The sequence below is a fragment of the Dermochelys coriacea genome, chromosome 3, assembly GCF_009764565.3.
Source record: "Dermochelys coriacea isolate rDerCor1 chromosome 3, rDerCor1.pri.v4, whole genome shotgun sequence".
Taxonomy (NCBI): Eukaryota; Metazoa; Chordata; order Testudines; family Dermochelyidae; genus Dermochelys; species Dermochelys coriacea.
The window spans coordinates 182336221-182364043 of NC_050070.1; the positions used below are offsets into that span (position 1 = coordinate 182336221).

Below are 27823 nucleotides of genomic sequence, written 5' to 3' on the forward strand. Positions count from 1 at the left end.
TATTAACACACTGTTCCAGTGCACTGCTTAGCTGCACAGGGGAATGTGAAGTAATGGAAACACAGCTAGTCTTGTACATTTTTATCCCTTCACCCATTTCTAGAATGTAAAAGGCAAAAGATAGTTCTACTTCATATAACCAAGCAGCAACAACTCAAAAAGATCATTTAGCAGAGCTCTCCTCTCCTGCATTATGAGTGCTAGAGGTGGACTGCTGGGATTGGCTAGACCCATTTGGAAAGGAAAAGAGGTCCTGATTCTCCACCCATCAAATGACCCTGCCGTGTGCTCCACGTTGTCCTCCAACTTGACTTCCTCGTCCATGACTTCGTCTTTGGGGTTAAGTCCACTGTCCACAGTCTGCAATCCCACCGAAGTATCCATGGGGCTCTTGGCAGTGGAGGTGGGGTCGCTGCCGAGGATTGCGTCCAGCTCCTTATAGAAGCAGCAGGTCTTCTGTTCAGCACCAGAGTGACGGTTTGACTCCCTTGCCTTCTGGTACGCCTGCCTCAGCTCCTTTATCTTCCCATTTCGTAGCCCTGATCCAACATGCCATGAGAAATCTGATCATAGGTATCAAAGTTCCTATGGCTGGAGCAGAACTGGGATTGCACAGCCTCCTCTCCCCAAAGTGCCAGCAGATCCAACAACTCAGGTGTGCTCCCAGTGGGAAAGCATTTGCTTCATCGAGATGCCATGGTCTGATGGGAAGATGCAATATGATCTCTTCATGCCAAGCAAACAGGAAGTGGAATTTCAAAAATTTTCAAGCCTTTAAAGGGGGCGGGGTGGATGCCTGTGTACCAAGGTGTAGGGCAGGAGAGTTCAAACTGCTGACCAGAGTGGTCAGGATGGGCATTGTGGGAAATGGAGGCCATTTACAGTGATATAACCAAGCGCGGTGTGTACGCTGACACTCTGTCGATACAACTTTGCTGCAAAAAGCTCTATGCCTCCTGTTGAGATGGTTTTATTTTGTTGGCAAAGCAGGAGACTTTAGTTGGTGGAAAGAGCATTGTAGTGTGTACACCTCCACTGTTTTGTCAATGAAAGCTGACTTTTGTCGAAAAAACTGTGTTGTGTAGAAAAGGCCTAAGTTTCATTGTTTATTTTTCTCAAGGGTAGCACTGTTTTACTATTCATGTTCTGCACTTTCATTTTCTGCATAATCTAGGCAAGATTTTTAACTCAGAAAATAATGGACAGGTTTCTGTGCAGTGGTCTCTCATCCACGCCAGATTTTAGCATTGAGAGGGAAGAAGATGAAGTAAGAAAGGATACAGCCATGGGTAGGAGAATGTATATAAGGAGCGAGGGCGGTGTGGATACTAGTCTAATGGGTTATACTGGCTGTAGAATGACTGTGCCTAATAGGGTACAAAATGTGAGCGAGGCCAAACAGCAAAAATTAAGATGTTTGTACACCAATGCGAGGAGTCTAGGTAACAAAATGGAGGAACTAGAGCTACTGGTGCAGGAAGTGAAACCAGATATTATAGGGATAACAGAAACATGGTGGAATAGTAGTCATGACTGGACTACAGGTATTGAAGGGTATGTGCTCTTTAGGAAAGACAGAAACAAAGGTAAAGGGGGTGGAGTAGCATTGTATATCAATGATGAGTTAGAATGTAAAGAAATAAGAAGCGATGCAATGGATAAGACAGAGTCCGTCTGGGCAAAAATTACATTGGGGAAGAAAACTAGTAAAGCCTCTCCTACGATAGTGCTCGGGGTGTGATATAGACCTCCGGGATCTAATTTGGATATGGATAGAGCCCTTTTTAATGTCTTTAATCAAGTAAATACTAATGGAAACTGCGTGATCATGGGAGACTTTAACTTCCCAGATATAGACTGGAGGACCAGTGCTAGTAATAGGGCTCAGATTTTCCTAGATGCGATAGCTGATAGATTCCTTCATCAAGTAGTTGCTGAACTGACTAGAGGGGATGCCATTTTAGATTTAATTTTGGTGAGTAGCGAGGACCTCATAGAAGAAATGGTTGTAGGGGACAATCTTGGCTCAAGCGATCATGAGCTAATTCAGTTCAAACTAAATGGAAGGATTAACAAAAATAAATCTGCAACTAGGGTTTTTGATTTCAAAAGGGCTGACTTTCAAAAATTAAGGAAATTAGTTAGGGAAGTGGATTGGACTGAAGAACTTATGGATCTAAAGGTAGAGGAGGCCTGGGATTACTTTAAATCAAAACTGCAGAAGCTATCGGAAGCCTGTATCCCAAGAAAGGGGAAAAAATTCATAGGAAGGAGTTGTAGACCAAGCTGGATGAGCAAGCATCTTAGAGAGGTGATTATGAAGAAGCAGAAAGCATACAGGGAGTGGAAGATGGGAGGGATCAGCAAGGAAAGCTACCTAATTGAGGTCAGAAGATGTAGGGATAAAGTGAGAGAGGCTAAAAGTCGAGTAGAGTTGGACCTTGCAAAGGGAATTAAAACCAATAGTAAAAGGTTCTATAGCCATATAAATAAGAAGAAAACTAAGAAGGAAGAAGTGGGGCCGCTTAACACTGAGGATGGAGTGGAGGTTAAAGATAATCTAGGCATGGCCCAATATCTAAACAAATACTTTGCCTCAGTCTCTAATAAGGCTAAAGAGGATCTTGGGGATAATGGTAGGATGACAAATGGGAAGGAGGATATAGAGGTAGATATTACCATATCAGAGGTAGAAGCGAAACTGAAACAGCTTAATGGGACTAAATCGGGGGGCCCAGATAATCTTCATCCAAGAATATTAAAGGAATTGGCACCTGAAATTGCAAGCCCATTAGCAAGAATTTTTAATGAATCTGTAAACTCAGGAATAGTACCGAATGATTGGAGAATTGCTAATATAGTTCCTATTTTTAAGAAAGGAAAAAAAAGTGATCCGGGTAACTACAGGCCAGTTAGTTTGACATCTGTAGTATGCAAGGTCCTGGAAAAAATCTTGAAGGAGAAATTAGTTAAGGACATTGAAATCAATGGTAAATGGGACAAAATACAACATGGTTTTACAAAAGGTAGATCGTGCCAAACCAATCTAATCTCCTTTTTTGAAAAAGTAACAGATTTTTTAGATAAAGGAAATGCAGTGGATCTAATTTACCTAGATTTCAGTAAGGCATTTGATACCGTGCCACATGGGGAATTCTTAGTTAAATTGGAGAAGATGGGGATCAATATGAACATCAGAAGGTGGATAAGGAATTGGTTAAAGGGGAGACTGCAACGGGTCCTACTGAAAGGCAAACTGTCAGGTTGGAGGGAGGTTACCAGTGGAGTTCCTCAGGGATCGGTTTTGGGACCAATCTTATTTAATCTTTTTGTTACTGACCTTGGCACAAAAAGTGGGAGTGTGCTAATAAAGTTTGCAGATGATACAAAGCTGGGAGGTATTGCCAATTCAGAGAAGGATCGGGATATTATACAGGAGGATCTGGATGACCTTGTAAACTGGAGTAATAGTAATAGGATGAAATTTAATAGTGAGAAGTGTAAGGTTATGCATTTAGGGATTAATAACAAGAATTTTAGCTATAAGTTGGGGACGCATCAATTAGAAGTTACGGAAGAGGAGAAGGACCTTGGAGTATTGGTTGATCATAGGATGACTATGAGCTGCCAATGTGATATGGCTGTGAAAAAAGCTAATGTGGTTTTGGGATACATCAGGAGAGGCATTTCCAGTAGGGATAAGGAGGTTTTAGTACCGTTATACAAGGCACTGGTGAGACCTCACCTAGAATACTGTGTGCAGTTCTGGTCTCCCATGTTTAAAAAGGATGAATTCAAACTGGAGCAGGTACAGAGAAGGGCTACTAGGATGATCCGAGGAATGGAAAACTTGTCTTATGAAAGGAGACTTAAGGAGCTGGGCTTGTTTAGCCTAACTAAAAGAAGGTTGAGGGGAGATATGATTGCTCTCTATAAATATATCAGAGGGATAAATATAGGAGAGGGAGAGGAATTATTTAAGCTCAGCACCAATGTGGACACAAGAACAAATGGGTATAAACTGGCCACCAGGAAGTTTAGACTTGAAATCAGACGAAGGTTTTTAACCATCAGAGGAGTGAAGTTTTGGAATAACCTTCCAAGGGAAGCAGTGGGGGCAAAAGATCTATCTGGTTTTAAGATTCTACTCGATAAGTTTATGGAGGAGATGGTATGATGGGATAATGGGATTTTGGTAAGTAATTGATCTTTAAATATTCAGGGTAAATAGGCCAAATCCCCTGAGATGGGATATTAGATGGATGGGATCTGATTTACTATAGAAAACTCTTTCCTGGGTATCTGGCTGGTGAATCTTGCCCATGTGCTCAGGGTTTGGCTGATTGCCATGTTTGGGGTCGGGAGGGAGTTTTCCTCCAGGGCAGATTGGAGAGGCCCTGGAGGTTTTTTTGCCTTCCTCTGTAGCATGGGGCATGGTTGACTGGAGGGAGGCTTCTCTGCTCCTTGAAGTTTTGAACCATGATTTGAGGACTTCAATAGCTCAGACATGGGTGAGGTTTTTCATAGGAGTGGGTGGGTGACATTCTATGGCCTGCGCTGTGCAGGAGGTCGGACTAGATGATCAGAGTGGTCCCTTCTGACCTTAGTATCTATGAATCTATGAATCTATGGTTTGAAAATAAAGCCACTGCAGGTGTGTAGCTAAATGAGGTGTTAATTGCCTTAATTGCATTTAATTATGGGAATATAGGGAAGGTGCTTAGTTTTTCATGTGATGAAGGGTGCAGTGTGAGTGCAAGGAGGTGTGCTCCTTGTGTGGGTGGGGCTGTATAGTAAAATTCGTAGCCAACATTTATAGAAGAGGGGAAGATAGTCCTGTATGCTCCTTTCCTGGAAAAAAATCTGCTTCATCTTCTATTGTTCCCTTTTGCTGAAGTACAGTGAGTTCCTTCTAATATAATATCTTATACTTATTTTAACAAACTACTTTACAAATTAAATGCATGCAGCACCATTGAGACACACCGATTGTGGAAGGGAGGGGAATTTTGGCAAAGGGTAGCCTTCTGAACTGTTGTTTTTAAAAGGTGCTTCTGAAAAACCATACATGCAAGTAGAGCTACAAGGTCGGTGAGTCTGGTGGATGGAAGTGACAGGTTTCAGAGTAGCAGCTGTGTTAGTTTGTATTTGCAAAAAGAAAAGGAGTACTTGTGGCACCTTAGAGACTAACAAATTTATTTGAGCATAAGCTTTTGTGAGCTATAGCTATAAGCTATAAATGAAGTGAGCTGTAGCTCGGGAAAGCTTATGCTCAAATAAATTTGTTATTCTCTAAGGTGCCACAAGTACTCCTTTTCTGAATGGAAGTGGGGTTTTGTATCCACAAAAGCTTACGCCCAAATAAATCTGTTAGTCTTTAAGGTGCCACTGGACTCCTCTTTGTTTCTGTGGACACAGACTAACACAGCTACCCCTCTGAAGGTGGATGAGCTAATATCTTTTACTGGAACAACATCTTTTTGTGAGAGAGGCAAATTTTTAAGCTTAGTCCTGTGTGTAAGATTGAAAGCTTATGTCTCTCATCAACAGAAGTTGGTCCAATAAAAGCTATGACCTCACGCAATTTGTCTCTCTAATATCCTGGGCCCAACACAGCTACAACAGCACTACATACATACAAATAGAAAATTGCATTGAGGAACTTTGTTTATCAACCTTAGAAGGGTGAAAACCTGATGTGAATCTGTTTTCAGGCACTTCTAAATGGTCCAGATTTGGACCTGAGGCTCCAGTCTATAGTAATGGATCCCTAGGCCTGTTTGAGGCTGCACTAAGTAAATGGGGTTCTATATAGCTTCAAGGATACAGCCATGCAAGATCCAGATTTAAATAATCACTTTCCCTTTTTCCCCTACTATTTGTCTCTCTCTTTCTCCATAGGGAAAGATAAGGTAGCTGCTATAAAAATATTTAAGCAGCATCTGTTTCTCCAAAAATAACTTCTGTTATCCTAGACTCTCTTTTTTACTTAAAGTGTTAACTAACTTTTTTGCTAAACTTCAGTCAAAATCCTTAAAATTTTCAATCTGCTGAAAGAGGCCAAAATGTGGTGCTTGGAAGAAATAAAGGAGGACATACAAAAACAATGAATCTCCTTTTAGGGGGAGAAAGGAACCTAAACATAAGATGCAGAGCCCAGCCATGGCAATCTTTCACAGTAGGTTGTTACTTGTCCTAAGAATGTAAGGAGAATTGCTTTTAAGGCTTTCCGGAGTTGGTTCAGTGATACAGCCTGCATCCATGATAGAGAAGAATTCTACAAGGAGGGGATGGGGACATCCTCTGAAGCTTTCATTATACACCATAAATACTAAAGGGCACATGCCCAGTTTTTATTCTTTACGGGTCACTTTAAGTTCTTCCTCTGGTACTTGCTAATTTAACAACTGACACAGGTTAAAGGCCGGGAAATATTGGAGATTGATTCCCCGCCCTCTCCCCCCCCCGACCTGATCAAAGCCAGCAACTACTTGCAATTTTCCCATTCCATAAGGATTCCTTTTAAAATATTATATCTTTAACTATTTGACCGCAAGTTCAGCATCTTTAATGAAAGCATAGTATTCACTTTATAGTACTAGCCTGTTACTATTTAAAAGAAAACTTTTAAAAAAATTAGTGGTAGGGTAGGAAATAGAATTATTTATTACATGCTCTGTTATGGACTTGTTCTGTGATCTTAAGAAAGTTGCTTAGTCTCTCCATGCCTCAATTTCCCTATCTTTAGACTGGGTATAATAACTTACCTACCTTTTAAAGTGCCTTGAGTTCTCTCTCTGAAAATCACTCATTATTCTGGAACTCTCACCTCTGGTTCTTTATTTGTAGATTCATAGATTCATAGCTATTAAGGTCAGAAGGGACCATTATGATCATCTAGTATGACCTCCTGCACAATGCAGGCCACAGAATCTCACCCACCCCTTCCTGCGATAAACCTCTCACCTATATCTGAGCTACTGAAGTCCTCAAATCATGGTTTGAAGACTTCAAGGAGCAGAGAATCCTCCGGCAAATGACCCGTGCCCCATGCTACAGAGGAAGGTGAAAAATCTCCAGGGCCTCTTCCAATCTGCCCTGGAGGAAAATTCCATCCTGACCCCAAATATGGCGATCAGCTGAACCCTGAGATGATGCATGTTAAATGAGCACAACATATATTTTGCAAAGTAGGTTTGGTTTATTCCCTTGAATGGCTGTGGTTGCAAGGTTTAAAATACTAGCAATTTATATATGAGTGTCTTTATTCAGAAACACGTCATGGTGAAGGCAGCTCCATCTTGAACCTTAACCAAGGTAGAAATTCTCTAGGGTACGATGAGATTTATTTTCAGTGTTCAACTGCCTTGGGCACAAACAAATGTTGTCAGTATACCAAACCTATACTGTATACATGTAAATGCATTATCTTAATATGTGATGGAAGTTGTTGTACATTGGAATCTAACCAGACACCCCCAAGCAAACTTATTTTAGTTATCTGTTTTTTCACATACTTATGTTGCTGTTAATGGAAACTCAATGTGCACATAAAAGGAAAACAATCTTTTTAGTACTTTTGGTACTATTACAAATCTAGAAGGTAAGAGGACAATACTGCGCACTCTTCCATGGAATAAAAAATTTTGCAATCTAAAAACTGTACCGAGTGAAAAACGTTAAATGTGACACACAGCTAAATGGCAGACAAACAGGGAGGATGAGTTTGTGATATACCGTAATTGTCCATTTTATTTATTTGTTTTTCAGTATTTTGTTGGGAGAAATGTCTACAGTAGTTCTTCCATGTAATGTGATACGTTGTGGTTCTAAAGCAACTTTCTACCACCGGAAGGAGTATTAACCCCTCTCTGTATCTGCTTCTCCACTTGTTAAATGAGGATAAGCCCCACAGGAAATTTTGTGGTGGAGTCAGGCCTAGACAGAACCCCGGTCTCTCAGAAATCAAGGGATCAATGGCCATGATTTGTCTGGACCCCAAATGCCATCTCTGAGTGATGGTGAGGGAATGTCAATGTTAGAAAAGCTCAATGACAAAATTTCAATCCTAGTGTGCATCAGTTTCTATTTCAAAGGTAAGGTTAAGGGCTAGAAATGTATTGAAAAACGGAGACTCTTATATTGTTATAGGGCACCAAAATTAGAGAAGGTCTGTGGCTGAAGGCTTTATGGGATCTCAAAGCCAGCATAGTACTGTGTAACTTTGTACTTAGTGACGATCACTTTGCCTCTTTCCCATTTAGGCTCCAGTCTTCTATCTGTGCTGGACTATGCAGAGTTGGTGAAGGGCCCAGCTATTCAGAGCATTTATTTTTCTGTTCTGTATCTGGTTATCTGCTGTGTCAGGGTCCTTTGACAGTCCCCATACTTCAGGGTGAATTTCATTCCCATGGCTTACATTTTCAATACAGACTGTAAAATTCACTCTAAGAGGAAAAAAATGTGTGCTGAACGGCACAACTTCACCCAAACCTCAATACTGATGAAAATTATCTAGTCATTGATATAATCTTCAGCTACTGGATTCTCTATTTTAAAAAAGTCTCATTATGCATCTGTCACTTTTGATGTATGGAGGAGTTCAACAACATTATATATTGTCAGAGACATTTAAACTCCTACCCTGTCTTATCTTCAATTTTCATAATTGATTTAATAATAAAATTACTTATATTTTAAATTCATGACAATATTTTTTGGAAGAAGGAAAGGCTTTTCCCCTCTGCTTATTACTTCATTTTAAATTACAGCACTAAAAGTATTACCTAACTACTTAAGGTGAGGGCATGATTTTTATTCTGACTCAGCGATAGACATCTGTGGTGCATGTTTGTATAATTTATCAAACACATTTGAGACAGACTGATTGGTTGAATGGCTTGGCATTATTACATAGATCCACACCAGCAGAAGAAGGGTAATAAAGACAAAAATGGGGGTGAGATGGAAATGTCAGCATAACCTGCTAATGCATTCATTGACAAGGACTGAATCAAACACCACTAGTTCCAAAGCAGAAACCTCTACCACTTGTGTGAAAAGATGAAGGGCTTGATCCACAATGGGAGTTAGGTGTGTAAGTGAACCATTTAGGTACTACTGAGGTCTTCAAATTCCCGTATTCAGTTGCCATTTAAGCTTTAAGTGCCTAAATTCCCTAATTGCCTAAGTTTCTGCTGGTGGGCCCATGCCAAACAGTTTAAGTCCTGATGTCACTGAGCTGTTCCTGCCTAAAACCTGGCAGGATTCACAAACCCACTTATTTTGCCTGTGGGCCCCAACCTGGTATGTGTTCTACAGACCTATAAAAGAGAGCTGGCATGAGCAGAATGTGTATGTCTGTCCAATAGCCCATCGTTTAGGGAATCTTTGAATTGTTGCTCTCTTGATTTGGAGCAGGGTCTTGAAACCAAGACTCCCACCTCCCAGGTGAGTGCCCTAACCACTGACTGGGCTGTAGCATCATTCTTGAGTTATCAATAGCCAAATTAATACTTAATTATTTATATGAATATAGGGAGCCTGGTCACTCAGCTCAGGGCTGTGAATTCCACGGAGCATCAGGACATCTAAGAGTTAAGCATTATAACTGTCATCGTTGCAACATCCAAGTGCCTTTGTGATTCTAGCCCTAAGTTCATTAGCTGGAAGCAATAATAGGCTCATATCCTCTAATTTTTCCAATCACTAGATGGGGGACAGACACTTGTGCTTCATCGGTCAGTAGTGTGAACTTATTCATAAGACAAGTAGTTCTTGCTAAGTCTGACTCTAAAATAACTAATATAAAGTGGCGAAAAGCAGCTTTAGTTGACTCCTTAAGCCATTGGCACCAGTTTAAATCCAAGTCTTCCTTCCATTTTCACCAACAAGTTTAGTGAGCACCATATAGTGTATTAATATTAACCTATGCAAGTGAAGATGAGTGAAACAGAACATCTTTCAGAGTAGCAGCCGTGTTAGTCTGTATTCGCAAAAAGAAAAGGAATACTTGTGGCACCTTAGAGACTAACAAATGTATTGCAAACGCAAGTAAGGAGATAAGGGTTATAGGTTTGATCTTGAAAATAGTTTTCAGGTCTGTGACGTTCTGGAACCTAATCAGTCACATTACTATAAGCACTGAAACTTTAGGCTGTCTTAAATATATAAATACCTACATTTAGTGTCCAAATTAATTATGTGCTGTGTAATAGTGATCTGTATAAAGGAAAAAGTTGTTGTTTTTCTGTAAGGCCATAGTGGACTGGCTGGATAAGGTGTGTAGACACTTAAAATCCTGCTCAAGCTCTGGCATTTTATAGACCTGAATGTGAGAGAAATGCACATACAAAAATTATCTAAAAACATACACAGGAATGAAGATACACATGTAAAAAAATCCGCATTTTTTCTGAAACAAAAAAATCTTAATTTGTCATCCACCTCTACTTTGATAAATTCCAGGCGAACTACCATGTGGCTGTAGTGTAGACTCAGGCTACGTGTACACTAGAGACTTTACAGCAGCACAGCTGAACTAATGCAGCTGCACCACTGTAAGATTTCTTGTTTTGTCATTCTATGCCAACGGGAGAGAGCTCTCCTGTCAACATAGTTAAACCACCCCCAACAAGGGGCAGTAGCTATGTTGGTGGGAGAAGCTCTGCTGCAGACACAGCACTGTGAACACTACCCCTGAATGCATCCGATGAAGTGAGCTGTAGCTCATGAAAGCTTATGCTCAAATAAATTTGTTAGTCTCTAAGGTGCCACAAGTCCTCCTTTTATTTTTGCGAATACAGACTAACACGGCTGCTACTCTGAAAACTACCCCTTATGTTGCTCAGGAGGGGTTTTTTCACACCCCTGACCAATGTAAGTTTTGCCGATATAAATGATAGTGTAGACATGGCCTGAGACTTGATAGTGCTTTGAATTTATCAGTAAACTTCCTTTATGCTATATGTACACTAGTGATTCTTAGCTCGTGCAGACATATTCGCACTAGCTCTGATCTGAGCTAGCACACTAAAAATAGTAGTGTAGCATGGGAAGCAGCAGTGGCAGCTAGCCATGCCAATACATACCCATGGGGTTCAGGCACATTTGTACCCAGCACAGCTCGCCCTGGGCCTTGGTTATGAATGGGATACATGTCCTCCAGCATGATAAATGACATCTCCCAGAATGTGGTATGTGTTTAATGCAAGCAGCGTGTCACCTTTTTAGCAAATAAGGATAATTTTAAATTATATTTTTCAGATACTTCAAACTGAATTATAGCTCTATAAGGAATACAGATATAAAATTTCTCAAACTGAGCTTTTTTTTAAAGAGACATTTTCCCTTGAAAGGCAAATTAGTATAAAGGTTCTTTATTTCAAGGGACCTTAGAAAATAAGCACTCCTGTGATTATAAGAAGAGCATGAAGTTGTAAATGAGTATTCTGGTCTATATTATCTGGTTTCACCTGCTCATTAAGGTTAAAAACAAACAACAAAAAGTGATATTTAAAAATAGCACATATTGCTGTTTTGTTAATTTATAAATATTGGGCAAAGTCCCAAGCCAGACTCTGAGCCCCAATGCACTTCTCTGGCACAAAGGAGCTATAAAGCTGGCCTACACAGCTGAGAATTAACCTGGCATGCGGAATTTCTGGCTAGCATAGAGCTAGAGTAGGTGTCTTCTGTATGCCACAGCTCATGGTTCTATCCCCTTTATCATGGTCAGTGGAACTGGACTTAGAAGGCCCAGGTTCCCTTGAGGAACTGTTGTAAACAGGACACTAGTGCAACAGGAAACACAAGGAGTTAGGCAGAAAGCAACTTAACCACTTGGACAGAGCAGGCCACAGGGTTTAATAAAGTTGAGTTTGTTCAGAATACACTATGTTCATCTTCACAGTTTGTGAATGAAAGATCTCCCACCCCAGGCATAGGAGGCATGACCACAGTGTGGATGGAGTGCATAGTGTGTTTTTCTAACTGGTGTAAGCATCCTTTCAGAGACATTAGTTTATGCTGGCTACTCAAGTGCATTTATGGCTGCTCTGATTTATACCAGGGGCTGAATTTGCATCTGGCAACCCAAAGGATTAAGAGAAGACAACATTGGTGTACATTCAGAGTAGAATTTGGTAATGCTAGAGGAGCCAGGACCATTACATAAGATCATGAGAATGGCCATACTGGGTCAGACCAAAGGTCCATCAAGCCCAATATCTTATCTTCTGACAGTGGCAAATGGCAGGTGCCCCAAAGGGAATGAACACACAGGTTATCATCAAGTGATCCATCCCCTGTCGCCCAATCCCAGCTTCTGGCAAACAGAGGCTAGGGACACCATTCCTGCCCATCCAGGTTAATAGCCATTGATGGACCTATCTTCCATGAATCTATCTAGCTCCCTTTTGAACTACGTTATAGTACTGGCCTTCACAACACCCTCTGACAAGGAGTTCCAGAGGTTGACAGTGCGTTAAATGAAAAAATACTTTCTTGTGTTTGTTTTAAACCTGCTACCTATTAATTTCATTTGATGGCCCCTAATTCTTGAATTATGAGAAGGAGTAAATAACACTTCCTTATTTACTTTCTCTGTACCACTCCTGATTTTTAGACCTCTATCATATCCCCCCTTAGTCACTCTTTTCCAAGTTGAAAAGTCCCAGTCTTATTAATCTCTCCTCATACAGAAATCATTCTATATTCCTAATCATTTTTATTGCAATCATCATTGTAATACAGAATGCATTATCAAGTATTATAGATGAATGCTGGACATTTTTCCACAAAACATTCTGTGAATTTGTTTTGGTTCTCCCAAATTGTTGGTATTAGGGGGATCCTAAAATTCTAAAAATGTCAAAACATTTTCTTATGACTCTCTTCTGAATTAAATGTTTTGATTTTTCTTTTCAGTTTGAAACCATGTTTTATTTTTAAATTTCCTTTATTTAATAATAATAAAATCAAACCTCTAAAATGGGTCAAAATTGAAATTTTGTGTCAAACTAAATGTTTTGTTTGAACCCAAACTATTTGTTTAATATTTTTGGAAATGCCAGTGAACCAAAATGCTTGTTATTTTTAGGTCTATGTACAATAGAGCTATGTGAATGATTTAAAATGTTTTATAGTGCTTAAGTAGGATCAGTGAGTAGATGTTTGTATTTCCACTTACTGCTACTGTTTGAAACAAATTCAAAAAAGGTTAGAGATTTCTTTCTGTTTTGGGAGTGTGTGGAACATAAAATCACTTTCATCCTTCCCACAATTTGAGTATTATATAACAATAACCTTTTAGGGCCCAATCTGCCTCTCATTCAAGACAAGAGGTGTCTTTCATTGGCACTTTAGGTGAGGTGGATTAGGTGCAATACAAAGCACTTTATATAAAACTCATTTCTTCGTGAGCAATAACATACAATAGAATGAGGTCTGAGGTTACACTCGGTAACTGCATGACTCAAAAATGTTGGTTTTCAATATTAAGACCTCTGTTAATGAATATTGCTGTTGAAAAATTTTGTTCAGAAATTAAATTGTTTTGCAAAAAAGATTCTTTTTTCACAAGTGATATTACTGAAAGTCATGAATAACTTTTTCTTTAAAATAGATGCTTTGTGCACACAAATTAAAATGTATGTTTGGACTTCTTTCCCCTTGAAATGAAAGTGGATGGCATGTTTAGGTGTCTTCTTGCAAAGTATCACCTGCAGCTTTGAGCTGGCAGCTGAAATCTAAGAGTGAGCTTTCCTTCCAAGTGCCTGGTTTCTCACTTCTTCTCTTATAATGCTTCTGTGGAAATAGGGGACAGAATGGCAAAAGTAATGATATAAGGCAGGAGTGTTTGGCTGTGTTATTTTACCCCATCTTTTAAATTCCTTACCTAACTTTTGCCATTGCAATTCACTTTACCGTTGCGATGGATGTAAAACCATGTGACTGAAGTTATGTGGTTTGACCCTATTGTCCAGATGCAAGATAAAATCTCAGTTCTTTCAGTAGGACTTCCGCCTGCATGTGGTATGTAGGGTGGGGCGCAACAGGTTTGGTATTAATGCACTATTAAAGCAGAAGCAAAATTATTTTGTGGCTTCTGACTTTTAAGTAAAGAATGAACATTTTAACATCTGAGATCAGAGAGGACTGCCTGAGTACTTATGTCACTGACTGGAACCCGGCACAGACTCCTGGGATGGAAAATCCACTCTGGGGAGTAAAATAGAGAAAAAAAGAGACAATGATTCAGCACCAATCCTGAGTAATTTCCAACTGCAGAGCTGTTTCCCTAGTGGAAAGTAGCAGTGGCACTGGCAGCTGCCCTACCTTCGTAGTGAATGTACCTCCTGGCAGAGGGAATTTTTTCCTGTCTCTTGGGAATTACAACAGTGCGGCTACTCTACTGGTGGGGAAAGCTGTGGTGGGTTGTTTGGAGGTTTTTTAAAAACAACCATTAGATATAAATGTATAACAGATCGCCTCCCCTGAAAGCAGTTATGTCATTTAATGGCCTGTTTGCTTATATGACAAATCTCACTCATTTTTATTTGTATTAAACTACTTGTATTGAGAACAGAGTAATGCCCAGTCTGCTTCATACAAACCACATTAGTGAATAGATCTCAGTCTGCTGTGGCCTTTGCAGCTGATGAGACAGAGCTCTGTTTTGTGGTCAGAGTGGTAAATTTAAAGAGTGCTATCAATATTGATAAAATTACTATTGATTTAGGATTGTCGCTTTTATTTTTCTTGCAGCAGTGTAATATGGCATAGTCTTTGCTTTATTATAGTTACTTGATAGCACATTTTCTGTCTTCTTCCTACTGAGTGATAAAAATATACATTCTTCAATATATTACTAATATTTACCCTGAGACAATCAATTATTGCTAGAGGAATATTTCTAGCTCAAGCTTTTCACCTAGAACAGGTTATGTCACTGAAATATAGAGATGCCTATAGGCCTGTGACAGGTCCTCTGCCCTGGAAGCGTTGTCCCCTCCTCCTGGGGCCCGCTGACTGCCCCAATAACGCTCAGAGAGGTTTCCAGTTATGCAGCACCCGTGGCTTTATTTACACACACAGTTCTCCCACCACCACTGTTAAGCTGCTTACAAGATTAGTTCCTGCTTTGACTAACAGTCAACCCACAGCCAGGAGCCTGACCTTTCCCTCTGGCTCCTCTCTTTATACTGGCTCCAGCCCTTATAGCTGCTGGCTTGTCAGGCCCGCAGGTGGGGCCAATTCCCAGGCCAGACATCAGGCCTGTTCCACCAGCCCCAATCTATTTCTCTTGATTGGAGCTGGCTAAGCAGGGGCTAATTAAGTGCTTTTGCACCAGCACCCTGCTACAAAACAGCAACTTTAGGACTTGTATTTACAGTAAATGGATATATGGGGCTGAGAAAATGGGCAACTTTGTGCTCATGGCTTGAAATCTGGTCTACACTGCAACTCAGTTCCCCCAAGTGGGGTAACTTTGAACTAAAAGTTGGCGTGGACATGTTGGAGATTCCAGAGGTGATCATGGCTCCCCTTTTTTCTGAAAGCTCCCCAGTAACACTGTGTCCTGCATTTGTCATATAGGCATGTGTGTCTGCATCTAGGGGCTAATCTACACTTGAATCAAGTTGTCTTATTTTAACAGGGTAACCGCATGACTGTAAATGTTAGTGCTAACACTATACAAATGTTAATTCAAGACATACATTTGTTGCTAGTCCTATTAGCATTAGCAACAAACTTTTGCATCTTGTCTACACTAGAATTCCTCTTGATTTAGATGCATGTTCGCTAACATGACTCAAGTCAAGTGTAGACATATCTTAAATGTATGTGTGGATAGTGTGCTGTATTTCTTCCCCTTCATGCACCCTATAACCCTTTCGGTCTAGTCTCTCTAATAAGGGTGTCTGTCCCACACCAAGCAGTACCAGCTTGTTCTCCCTACCACCATTATGAGAGATCTGACAGAGAACCCTCTCTTCTTCCCTCTTTCTGTGTGTTCAGCCAGTAGGAAAGAAGCTGGTCTTTCCCCTCAGTCCTGCTGGCTTGCATCTGGTGCTTACCTCTGCCTTTCAGCTGGTGAGCTCAGCTCTTATCTCTGCTAATCAGCTGTTAGGAAGCAGGTATGCTGAGGAAGCTGTTGCACACAGCAATACACAACACTACTAGTGCTGGGGACAGCCTCTCTTCCCTCCTCCACACTCTCCCCCCTTCCAGCTCCAACTTCGCCTTCAACACAGGCTTAAAGGCATGAGGAAACACACTTTTGTGCCCCCTACCTGAAATCAGGGGGAAGAGATAGCTCTTCATTCTTCCCATAATCATGTCCATTTTAATCTCTTCCACATATCCAAGTAACTCCTGTTAATTAATGTCAATAGGACATGTATGTATACATACTTGCTAATTTGTATTTGTGTCATTCTTCACAAAAGTATGTTCCTCTAATTTTCCATTTCAGAAAAAAACACTTGATATATTTTTAGGGCTGTTGATTAATCACAGTTGACTCATGCAATTAACTCAAAAATTAATCATGATTAAAAAATTAATTGTTATTAAAATAATTGTGATAAAAATTTATTGTTATTCATCGCAGTTTTAATTGCACTGCTAACCAATAGAATACCAATTCAAATGTATTAAATATTTTTGGATGTGTCTCTACATTTTAAAATATATTGATTTGAATTATAACACAGCATACAAAGTGTACACTGCTCACTTTATATTATTTTTATTATAAGTATTTGGACTGTAAAAATTATAAACAAAAGAAACAGTGTTTTTCAATTCACCTCATACGAGTACTGTAGTGAAATCTCTTTATCGTAAAAGTGCAATTTACAAATGTAGATTTTTTTTGTTACATAACTGCACTCAAAAACAAAACAATGCAATGCACTCAGTCTGACTTCTTGTTCAGCCAATCACTCAGAGAAACAAGTTTGTTCACATTTGCAGGAGATCATGATACTCGTTCTTCTTGTTCACGTCACCTGAAAGTGAGAACAGGTATTCACATGGCACTGTTGTAGCCAGCGTCGCAAGATATTTACATGCCATGTGTGCTAAAGATTCATATGTCCCTTCATGCTTCAACCACCATTCCAGAGGACATGCTTCCATGCTGATGATGCTTGTTAAAAAAAATAATGAGTTAATTAAATATGTGACTGAGCTCCTTGAAGGAGAATTGTATGTCTCCAGCTCTATTTTACCTGTATTCTGCCATATCATAGAATATCAGGGACCTCAGGAGGTCATCTAGTCTAACCCCATGCTGAAAGCAGGACCCAATTTTTGGCCCAGATCCCTAAATGGCTCCCTCAAGGATTGAACTCACAACCCTGGGTTTAGCAGGCTAATGTTCAAACCACTGAGCTGTCCACTTAGCATATGTTCATTTTAAGAACACTTTCACTGCAGATTTGACAAAATGCAAAGACGATACCAAATGTTACATTTCTAAAGACAACTAGAGCACATGAACCAAGGTTTAAGAATCTGAAGTGCCTTCCAAAATCTGATCAGGACAGGGTGTGGAGAATGCTTTCAGAAGTCTTAAAAGAGCAACACTCCAATGCGGAAACTATAGAACCCGAACCACTAAAAAAAGAAAATCAAACTTCTGCTGGTGACATTTGACTCAGATGATGAAAATGAACATGCGTTGGTCCGCACAACTTTTGACTATTATCAAGCAGAACCCATCATCAGCATGAACACATGTCCTCTGGAATGGGGGTTGAAGCATGAAGGGACATATGAATCTTTAGCACACATGGCATGTAAATATCTTGCGACGCTGGCTACAACAGTGCCATGTGAATACCTGTTCTCACTTTCAGGTGACGTGAACAAGAAGCGAGTATCATGATCTCCTGCAAATGTGAACAAACTTGTTTCTCTGAGTGATTGGCTGAACAAGAAGTCGGACTGAGTGGACTTGTAGACTCTAAAGTTTTACATTGTTTTATTTTTGATTGCAGTTATTTTTGTACATAATTCTACATTTGTAAGTTCAAAGTTCATGATAAAGAGATTACACTACAGTACTTGTATTAGGTGAATTGAAGAATACTATTTCTTTTTTTTACAGTGCAAATATTTGTAATAAGAATAAATATAAAGTGAGCACTGTACACTTTGTATTCAGTGTTGTAATTCAAAGCAATATATTTGAAAATGTGGAAAACATCCAAAAATATTTAAATAAATGGTATTCTGTTATTGTTTAACGGTGTGATTAATAGCACAATTAATCGTGATTAGTTTTTTTTAATCAATTGACAGCCCTGGTAGTTTTTTGTTTGGTCTGTTTTTGAAGATGAAATATAACCAGGCAAACAGAGAGCTGGGGGATAAGGAAAGCAGGGGCAGCTGAACCATGTGATCTACTAGCTCTTTGATAAAACACAATACACTTTCTGTTGAGGGTGACACAAAAACAAGCTCTGGGGATATGAATATCTTAGGGCCACAGTTCCAGCTGTGAGCGTGTGCCAGTGATTTTTGGAGAATAAATACCTTCTTACACTGCAAATTTGTGTGTGTGTGTGCCTGACTTTTCATTATATATTTCCAATATAATCCACACTTGGTCCTGATACTGTTATCGGAACCATGTACATGGAACCCCATTAATTTCAGTGGGACTTCTCAGAGGCATAGGGCCCACTGGTTGGAGCCAGTTGCAGTATCAAGGCCTTAGTTGCCCAACATAAAGGTATTTTACTTGTCTGATGTACATATAAGCCAAAAGCCTGTATGTTCTGACACCCTAAAAGGCATATTTTTTTTCTTATGACAGAGTGTTGTGGTCCAAAAAAACCTTTCTATGCTTCAGCGACCCTCACTTTAACATTTATTTCTTTCTGTATGTATGGGGGGGAGGTCTGTGGGGGGGGAGGTAGCGCTTAGGAGAGAGGAAAAAAAGAGGTCCAAAAGAGGTCAAGATGCAAAGCCATTTACAATTAGATATTGTGTGAAAAAGAACATGAATCAAATTAACCCAGACCACTTGATGCAGATTGCCTGGTAACCCTGCCATGAAACATGTTTTAAGCATAGTAAGATCTATCATATTTAGTAAAGGGGATGCCTTGAGAATTGTTAATGATGAATTCTCTTGATTGTACTGGCTTTCTTACTGCAGTGCTCTGGGCCAGCTGCACTTGCAGATAATCATTTATTAGTGCAGTTTTTATGCTTTGTCAAACCGAAGAGATTTATTACAGAAGTCTTTGCTGTGGCCATGGTCATATTACCTTGATTAGGCTTGCTTTAAAGGTCATTAATAGCTATTCAAAATAAGCAATGAATAAGCATTAATATTTCATAATTTTATTTAAAACACAGTATGGGCAATTTCCTTATGGCAATTCATGGTTACCTTTCATTTTAATTTTCAACATTTGCGTTTCAGATGTAACTTTCTTGACTGTTAATAAGTGAGACATTGGTTATATTTAATAATTCTATGCATTGCGGTGTCACAGCAGACCAAAAGATAGTACATGCTGCCACATTTTGGATGATAGATTTTATAAAACTGTGTTGCATAACAATGAACTCTTTTGTGTTACCTTGCAAGGTTGCCATGGTGACAGAGCATTGATTCTTGAGAATTTCACTTGTCTTGGTAATGTTAGACACTGAACCCAAAGCTGCCTCTTTAGATTGTCCTTACATCTCTTTTTTGACTGTGGTATCATTTTGTAGGCAAGGGCTTATGATACTTTTTATTATTTTTATTTTGTCAAAATATATTATCATGCTGTGAGAACCAAAATACTAAATATTTTAACCTCCCAGATGCTGAATACAGAAAATAATGTCAGTATCTTTTTGTAGTATGTGTATCATAGTATTGGCTTGCTTTGTGAACATTTAGCACTTGTGGTAGAGTTCATCTCTAAACTGTTGGTTTGTGGGGTTTCTTTCCCTCCTTGGGGAATATGTGCTAGACTATTTTCAAGTGACAGCCACTGTTATGAGCTAGATTAGAAATGGTCTAAACTGTAACTTTGTTAGTTTAATTTTTGATTAAATGTGTGGAAAACCTGTTAGGTTTTGTGTGTGAACTTAATTATAAAATATAAGTTCTTTGGGGCAATCATATTGAAATGTATTCCCCTGTAATGCATATTTGTTGTACTGAATCAATAAGAAATAATAATGCTGAAACGTCAGTAGATCCTGACATTATATATATCAAAAGAATGGAAAAGCCTCTTCCCCTACCTTAACATACATTTCTGCATATTCAGCTGTGGAGTGTTTTAGTGCTGATTCAGCCACATCTGTAATATTCTGCAGATACAGCCATCTTCTTGACATATGGCAGGAGATATCTAAATGAATGTAATGACACCATTTGGTACTCAGTTGGAGCTACCTAACCATGCTTATGAAATGCATACAAAGGAATACTTTTTCTGGAGGAAGGATCTCTTGCTGTTTTCATTTGAAAACAGCTAAAAGAAAATAGGCCCCAGTACTAAAGGCCTTTCCTGGGGAAAGTGTTTGAAATTATTATGCATGCTTTTTTGCCCCATTCATATTAAATATTTTCTCCCAGAATGCTGTATTATTTGTTCAAAGCATATAATAGAAACTGGCAAATACTTCACAAATTATTGAACTAATTGAGAATGGGCACTGACTGAAGTGAGAGCCTTTTTCTAAGTAAGTGCTATTGTGTGGGTAAGGGTGGCATAATACTCACTGTACTAATTAAATATGCCTTTCCTTTCAGTCTTGTGTTCCATTAATGGTGATCTTGAAACAAAGGGAGATGGAAACAGCCAGAAAATAGTATCTGGTGGGGGTGCGGAGAAGTGAAACAAAGAGTATTTAGCAAAATACTTAGAAAAACACAAATGCAGAAAAATAATTACTTTTATAACTTTTCTTGGTAACATTGGCCTGGATCCACAAAGCTACTTAAGTCCCATTTTTAGACATCACTGAGATCCCCAGAACTCGTGCTCAGCCGCAGTCTCATCCTGTAGGTGCCTAAACTCACTCAGCACCTAAGTGTTTGCAGTAAAAGTTCCCTAGGCACTTAAGCTTCTGCCTCTGAATATGTACACTGCTGCCTCATGGTACGTGTCTGGGCACCTATCTTCTGCCTTAGCCCCAGACTGATCCATGGGGAAGATAGGGTCTCCTCTGATTAATTTGCATGCATGACCCGATCCTACTAGGCATGCTCAGAAGCCACCTAACTATGCACAAACCAGCTGAGGGGGGAGAGGAGAGAGAGGCTGACCTTCCTTAAAATCTTTAACTAAGTGGTTAGGGTCCTCACCGAGGTTGTGGGAGACCCCTGGTTCAAGTCCCCTCTCTGCCGCTGAGGAGAAGGGATTTGAACAGGGATATGCTGTTCTCTAATCACTGGGCAATGGGCTATTCTTGTGTGGGTCTCCCTCGGACTCTCCTGTTGAAGTTATTTCTCAAAAATAAATAGTTTAATAATTAAATATTAACTGGGCCAGAGAAAGAGTTAAAATCCTTCTTTATAACCCAGCAGTTATAGCATTACCTGAGAGGTGACAAATACCTGTTCAAATCCCTTCTCAGCCAGCAGAGGGAGGAACTTGAAGTTGGGTGAGTATTCTAGCCATTGGACTAAAGGGAGGTTACAAGGGAGGTTTGCCTCTTCCCTTCTCCCCTACCCAACTGTCTTCTGTGGAGTCAGGCAGCTTCTGCTAAACCTGCTAGATTAGGCCCCACACATGAGTTATGTGGAGGAGTGCCTGTCTTCCCCTGGTGAGTGGATAGTTAGCAGAAATAGATATATCTCTGTAGCCTGGACTTAGATGCTGAGCTGTGAGAGGGGTGGGGCTTAGCACACATCCCTTTCCTTGGTATCTCCCATTGACTAACATAAGTGGCTCCCTGCCTAGGGTTTTGGCTTTGTGAATCATGGGCCTGAGCGTATCTTTTTCCACAATTAACTGTATAGGGTGATCAGGCTTTGTGGGTTGCAGTGTTGTTCCTGTGATGTAGGCCCTGCAACAATTAGCAAGACAAGGCCTAAGTCCCTTGTAGATCCAGGCCCCTGTATATGGTTGCCAACTTTCTAATTGCAGAAAACCAAACACCCTAGCCCTGCCTCTTCATAGAATCATAGAATCATAGAATATCAGGGTTGGAAGGGACCCCAGAAGGTCATCTAGTCCAACCCCCTGCTCAAAGCAGGACCAAGTCCCAGTTAAATCATCCCAGCCAGGGCTTTGTCAAGCCTGACCTTAAAAACCTCTAAGGAAGGAGAGTTCTACCACCTCCCTAGGTAACGCATTCCAGTGTTTCACCACCCTCTTAGTGAAAAAGTTTTTCCTAATATCCAATCTAAACCTCCCCCATTGCAACTTGATCCCCCTAATCATTTTCGTTGCCCTTCGTTGTACTCTTTCCAATTTATCCACATCCTTCCTGTAGTGTGGGGCCCAAAACTGGACACAGTACTCCAGATGAGGCCTCACCAGTGTCGAATAGAGGGGAACGATCACGTCCCTCGATCTGCTCGCTATGCCCCTACTTATACATCCCAAAATGCCATTGGCCTTCTTGGCAACAAGGGCACACTGCTGACTCATATCCAGCTTCTCGTCCACTGTCACCCCTAGGTCCTTTTCCGCGGAACTGCTGCCGAGCCATTCGGTCCCTAGTCTGTAGCGGTGCATTGGATTCTTCCATCCTAAGTGCAGGACCCTGCACTTATCCTTATTGAACCTCATTAGATTTCTTTTGGCCCAATCCTCCAATTTGTCTAGGTCCTTCTGTATCCTATCCCTCCCCTCCAGCGTATCTACCACTCCTCCCAGTTTAGTATCATCCGCAAATTTGCTGAGAGTGCAATCCACACCATCTTCCAGATCATTTATGAAGATATTGAACAAAACGGGCCCCAGGACCGACCCCTGGGGCACTCCACTTGACACCGGCTGCCAACTAGACATGGAGCCATTGATCACTACCCGTTGAGCCCGACAATCTAGCCAGCTTTCTACCCACCTTATAGTGCATTCATCCAGCCCATACTTCCTTAACTTGCTGACAAGAATGCTGTGGGAGACCGTGTCAAAAGCTTTGCTAAAGTCAAGAAACAATACATCCACTGCTTTCCCTTCATCCACAGAACCAGTAATCTCATCATAAAAGGCGATTAGATTAGTCAGGCATGACCTTCCCTTGGTGAATCCATGCTGACTGTTCCTGATCACTTTCCTCTCCTCTAAGTGCTTCAGGATTGATTCTTTGAGGACCTGCTCCATGATTTTTCCAGGGACTGAGGTGAGGCTGACCGGCCTGTAGTTCCCAGGATCCTCCTTCTTCCCTTTTTTAAAGATGGGCACTACATTAGCCTTTTTCCAGTCATCCGGGACTTCCCCCGTTCGCCACGAGTTTTCAAAGATAATGGCCAAGGGCTCTGCAATCACAGCCGCCAATTCCTTCAGCACTCTCGGATGCAATTCGTCCGGCCCCATGGACTTGTGCACGTCCAGCTTTTCTAAATAGTCCCTAACCACCTCTATCTCTACAGAGGGCTGGCCATCTCTTCCCCATTTTGTGTTGCCCAGCACAGCAGTCTGGGAGCTGACCTTGTTAGTGAAAACAGAGGCAAAAAAAGCATTGAGTACATTAGCTTTTTCCACATCCTCTGTCACTAGCTTGCCTCCCTCATTCAGTAAGGGGCCCACACTTTCCTTGGCTTTCTTCTTGTTGCCAACATACCTGAAGAAACCCTTCTTGTTACTCTTGACATCTCTTGCTAGCTGCAGCTCCAGGTGCGATTTGGCCCTCCTGATATCTTTCCTACATGCCCGAGCAATATTTTTATACTCTTCCCTGGTCATATGTCCAAGCTTCCACTTCTTGTAAGCTTCTTTTTTATGTTTAAGATCCGCTAGGATTTCACCATTAAGCCAAGCTGGTCGCCTGCCATATTTACTATTCTTTCGACTCATCGGGATGGTTTGTCCCTGTAACCTCAACAGGGATTCCTTGAAATACAGCCAGCTCTCCTGGACTCCCTTCCCTTTCATGTTAGTCCCCCAGGGGATCCTGGCCATCTGTTCCCTGAGGGAGTCAAAGTCTGCTTTCCTGAAGTCCAGGGTCCGTATCCTGCTGCTTACCTTTCTTCCCTGCGTCAGGATCCTGAACTCAACCAACTCATGGTCACTGCCTCCCAGATTCCCATCCACTTTTGCTTCCCCCACTAATTCTACCCGGTTTGTGAGCAGCAGGTCAAGAAAAGCGCTCCCCCTAGTTGGCTCCCCTAGCACTTGCACCAGGAAATTGTCCCCTACGCTTTCCAAAAACTTCCTGGATTGTCTATGCACCGAGGCTCCATCCCTTCTCCAAGGCCGTACCCCAGCTCACTACATTCCCCCTCCCTTGGTGGCTTGCTCTCCCCCGTGCACTCACTTTCACTGCGCTGGGGCGGGGGTTGGGGTGCAGGAAGGGATAAGGCTCTAACTGTGGGTGCGGGCTCCAGGGTGGGGCCAGAAATGAGGGATTTGGGGTGCAGGAGAGAGCTCCGGGCTGGGGTAGGGAGTTGGGGTGGGTGAGGGAGGTTCCGGCTGGGGGTGTGGGCTCTGGGGTGGGGCTGGGGATGAGGAGTTCGGGTGGAGGAGGGGGCTCCATGCTGTGCAATAGGGCTGATGGATTCAAAATGTGGGTTGAGGCAGGGGATTGGGGTGTGGGAGGGGGGAGGGTTCTGGGAGGAGGGGTGGGCTCTGGGGTGGGGCCATGGATGAGGGGTTTGGGGTGTAGCAGAGGGCTTCGGGTTGCGGGCGGGGGGGGCTCAGGGCTGGGAGTAGGGGCTCGGGTTAGGGCACAGGCTTACCTCAGGCAGCTCCCAGTCAGTGGTGCAGCGGGGATAAGGCAGGCTTCCTGCCTGTCCTGGCACCACCTTGCACCCTGGAATTAGCCAGCAGCAGGTCCGGCTCCTAGGTGGGGGGGCCAGGAGGCTCTGCGTGCTGCTCTCATGCACAGGCACCATCCCCACAAGCTCCCGTTGGCCATTGTTCCCGGCCTAGGAGCCAGACCTAAAAGCCAGGAGCCAGTCCTGCTGGCCACTTCCAAGTCACAGCATGGTGCCAGCCAGGACAGGTAGTGACTATCCTGCCTTAGCCCTGCAGCACCGCCAACTGGACTTTTAACAGCCTGATCGGCGGTGCTGACCAGAGCTGACAGGGTCCCTTTTTGACCAGGCATTCTGGTTGAAAATCAGACATCTGGCAATCCTACTCCTATACCAAGGGTCTCTTCTATTCCCAATGAAATCTTTCACTCTGTGAGAATTTCAGCCCTTTGTAGGTGTCCAGCACAAGTGAGATTTAAGTGGGCCACAGCTTTGTGGTGGTCGTTGGTGTAGGGCTGAATTTCACCCCAAAATAGAGTAGGCTTGGGCCTAGTGGACAATTTTCAAGAGTACAGCTCCCATTGTGATCCTGATTTCCAGAGTTACAAAACTGCTGAGCATGTCCAAAACTCTGTTCCTAATGCATATGCTTTTCTCTCTTAATACAATGATCTTTAAACATATGTTTATGTGGTGTAAGTTTCTTCACCACATTTTGCCCTCTGGAGGACAGATAAGGTACCACTTACAGATTTTTAAGCTACCAAATCTTCACCCAGGTGTGTGTGGGTTTCTTAACAAATAAATATTTATCTGACGTGAAATTTATTAAGTTAATATCATCTTAGGTAATGCTATTGTTATGTCTCCTACATACCTCCCTAAATGACTTTAGTTTCTAACATGTTCCTTCATAGAATTCCTTATCTTTAAAATTTTATTATGACTGTGGCCATTGGGTGGCTGAGTCTGAGTTGTTAGTTCACTTTTTGTAAAGATCATTACCACAGTTAAAAGTGGCATTTAATTGTAACAGTGTTAATTAGCAGTAGTAATATTCACTCTACAGCTGTGCAAAGGAAAAAAAAACAGTGGTCAGTTCTTGCAACCCTTGAAGTCAATGGGAATACTCAAGGTAGTTAAGTTAAGTATGTAGGTAGATTTTTGTAGGATTGGAGCCTAAGCCCTTAAACAGAAATAATATTGGCTATGCCTGCTCTAGAGATGGGTGATAAACCATGTGTAGAACCTAAGGTTCTGAAATATTAGTTTATTTAGCTAATGGTTTGGTTCTTCTGGTTGTGGGCTGAAATGCTGACCCCTTGTCACTCTCGAACTGAGGTGGGAAGGTACAACCATTCCCTTGACTACCTTGTCCATTGTCCACAGTCCTCCCCAGAACTGGACTTCCCTGGTATCTTGTATCAAGAAAGCATCAGTTGTCTTCTACATCTCTCAGCATCTCTTTCTGCCTGCAGCTTTCTAGACAGCACTTGTTAGCCAGCTATCCCTGCTGATAAGGGATAGCATAAATGGCACAGATAAGCGGCCCTCCTCCTCTACAACCTCAATCCCAATGGAATCATCATCAGGAGCCAGCTCACCTTGCAGCAACAGGACACAGCCTCTTAAAGTCCCACTGCTATAGCCATTTAGCCCTATATGAGAGGTGTATCCACAAATCTAAAAAACACAAGTAATAATGAAGGTAGGAGATGGAAATCACTTTAAAGTGCTATTTAAAAAAAAGATCAGTGAGGGCCCCTTATCCTGCCAGTTCCATAGAACAGCATGACTTTACGGAATCTTCTCCTGAAACAGTTTAAGGGATTTTTTTGTTTTTGTTTTTCAATATAAATCAGTATATCTTATAGCTGGAATTACTGTTTAGCCTGACTCATGGTTACACTGTCCTTTTAGATCCAGCAAACACGGTGCATTCCTGGAATAAGTCTGCTTCTAGAAGCATATCCATCTTGATTTAATATTACTTAATTTCTTACTGTGCCTCCTTGCGCTGTGCATGAGTCTGCTGCTGATTGATCCTGTTGATCCTAGGTATGATCCCCTGCTCTCACTGAAATCAAGGAGAGTTTGGCATTAAACTGCAGCTCTTCCTATTTCTGAAATTAGCAAACAAGATCCTCTTCATTTAGGCAGATGTTTGTGTGCTGTGGTAGATCATTACAATCATTCAAGTCTGTTTTTTATACACACCACTCTCCTTTCCCATGAACAGATACTGTCAAAACAAGTATTAAAGTTTGCAGCTTATTACCTTGAATAAAATTCCGATCTGGTAACCAATACCAGGACTACCACTCTTAAAAAATCCAGGACACTTAGTATGCAAAGAGCCTATTAATTACATTGGAGTATCAATATAATCACTGTGCTGATTCACTAAAGTACATCCATGATTTTTTTTCCTGAATAGCAATAACACCCTTAAGGTTTTTTTTTAAAAAAAAAATACAGTGATATGGGATCCTCCCCTCTGCCACCTGCCATGTCTGACAAGGTGAATGCCAATTTCACTTTAAATTTTACAATAAACTAATCTTTCACTACTATACATGTGCATGAATGTGTGAGACAGGAGTATATGAGAATGCTGTTATACACTCTTAAGAGGCACTAAATCCTGGTTACTACATTTATTTTATTTTTTTAAATTCATTTCATGGAATTGCTTTCTAAGATACAGGACACATATATAGCTTATGGCTCCTTTATAAGGTTACTTTTAAGGTAGAATTGAGCAGGAAGTGAGACTTGAAAGGTTGTTTTTTATGGCATTGAAGGCTTGCAAAGAACTGCAGTGCATGTTTGCTCTTTGAACCAACATTGTCCTCATGCATTTATCTGAAGCTGGCTCAGGTAGTGAAGCAAACCAATGCCAAATAGGAAGGATAAAAATTATCCTTATTT

At 41.1% G+C, this 27823-nt stretch overlaps 1 protein-coding gene and 1 long non-coding RNA gene across 42 annotated transcripts in view; one reads left to right on the forward strand and one right to left on the reverse strand.

Annotated features, from left to right (window-relative positions):
* The window catches only part of NRXN1 (neurexin 1), a 1286326-nt gene that overhangs the window by 129554 nt on the left and 1128949 nt on the right, over nucleotides 1-27823 (forward strand). The window lies entirely within an intron of this gene.
* LOC122459547 lies at nucleotides 13671-15183 on the reverse strand. Its single transcript, XR_006280314.1, has 4 exons — nucleotides 15127-15183; nucleotides 14616-14831; nucleotides 13898-14220; nucleotides 13671-13806 (listed from the first exon to the last, which is right to left on the reverse strand). It is a non-coding gene; the product is annotated as an uncharacterized LOC122459547 (long non-coding RNA).